The sequence below is a fragment of the Panthera tigris genome, chromosome E2 (genome assembly GCF_018350195.1).
Source record: "Panthera tigris isolate Pti1 chromosome E2, P.tigris_Pti1_mat1.1, whole genome shotgun sequence".
NCBI classification, from domain to species: domain Eukaryota; kingdom Metazoa; phylum Chordata; class Mammalia; order Carnivora; family Felidae; genus Panthera; species Panthera tigris.
This window is the reverse complement of record NC_056674.1, coordinates 35600391-35602083: the sequence shown is the minus strand read 5'-3', so window position 1 is coordinate 35602083 and position 1693 is coordinate 35600391. Positions and strand designations below refer to the sequence as shown.

The 1693-nt window shown below is 41.6% G+C and overlaps 1 pseudogene; it reads left to right on the top strand.

Moving 5' to 3' along the window:
• Positions 1-653: 653 nt before the first annotated feature.
• LOC102972966 lies at positions 654-1441 on the top strand (annotated as a pseudogene).
• The last annotated feature ends 252 nt before the right edge of the window (positions 1442-1693 follow it).

Genomic DNA, 1693 nt, shown 5'->3' with positions numbered 1-1693 from the left:
TGTGTGTGTGTATATATATATATATATATATATATATATATATATATATATATCTCCTACCTGAGCCAATCTGAACATACTGTGCTTTGCACATTTGGACCCTTTATTTCCATGAAGAAATAACATTAATAAGAATAAGAAGATACTATCAGGTTTCCATTACTGACATCTGTAATCACATGCTAGCTCTAGCTTCCTAAATAGTCAACATACTAAAGGCTTATGCTACATCTAATAACAGTCACTTAGACCCAGGAATAGTCTTCTGGTTTAAATAACAAAAACTCTTCATGTTAAGAGAAAGAGAAACAAACAAAAAAGAGGTTGGTGGTATTTCTAATTCTAATCTGTCTTTGCTATGTATTAATCTTTCATCATACTCTGGAGCAAGAACAAATCATTATTGAAATGGGTGAAAACCTTGGAAGAGTTCTGTTAGATAATATAGTAAAAACACCCTCAATAAGTATTTCTTCTGAGTCATTTATACAATACATATTTTCTAACGACTGCCCTGTCCCATTCAAGATGCAGCTTCTGAGAATGCATTGGGGTATAAGACTTGTATTCTCTTTTGAATCCATGCAAACAAATAATTAAATGTTACTGCCAGGAAAATTCTCTTTTCCTTCTCTCTTCTCCACCCATCTGAGATGCCGAAAGGAAAAATGGCTATGGGGAAAAAGGTGGCCCCAGCCCTTGCTGTTATGAAGAAGCAGGAAGCCAAGAAGGTGGCCAATCCCCTGTTTGAGAAAAGACCCAAGAATGCTGGCATCAGACAAGACATTCAGCCCAAAAGGGACTTCACCCATTTTATCACATCACCCACTACATCTGGCTGCAGTGGCAAAGGGCTATTCTCTATAAATGCCTAAACATGCCTCCTGCGATTAACCAGTTCACCCAGGCCATGGACCACCAAACAGATACTCAACTGCTTACTCTGGCCCACAAACACAGACCAGAGACAAAGCAAGAGAAGAAGCAGAGACTGTTGGCCTGGGCTGAGAAGAAAGCTGCCAGCAAAGAGGATGTCCCCGTTAAGAGGCCACCTGTCCTTTGAGCTGGGTTTATTATTGTCACCATCTTGGTAGAAAACAAGAAGGCTCAGCTGGTAGTGATTGCACATGATGTGGATCCCATTGAGGGGCTGTCTTGCTGCCTGCCCTGTGGGGTTCCCTACTGCATTACCAAGGGGAAGGCCAGGCTGGGGCATCTGGTTCACACGAAGACCTGCACCACTGTTGCCGTCACACAGATTAATCTGGAAGACAAAGGAGGTCTGGCTAAGCAGATGGAAGCCATCAGGACCAATTACAATGACAGATAAGGTGAGATCCACGGTCACTGGGGAGGCAACGTCCTGGGTCCGAAGGCAGTGTCTTGTATCACCAAGTGGGAAAAGACAAAGGCTAAAGAACTGGTCACGCGACTGGGCTAAGTGTACACCATCCAATTTTCTGTACATAAAAGTAATACAAAATTCTCTTTCAAAAAAAATTCCATTGCCAGAATAATAGTATGGATGCAAACAAACTAGCATGACATTACAGAAGAAAAAATAAATGACTCTGCTCTGGGGAGAGTCAGGAAAGACTAATAGGAAGTTGACAATTGAGGATGAACAGGAGTATTTTAGGTTCATGTGTAGAGGAGAATAGGAAGGGATGAATGCAAAGTAGGGAGGCTGGAG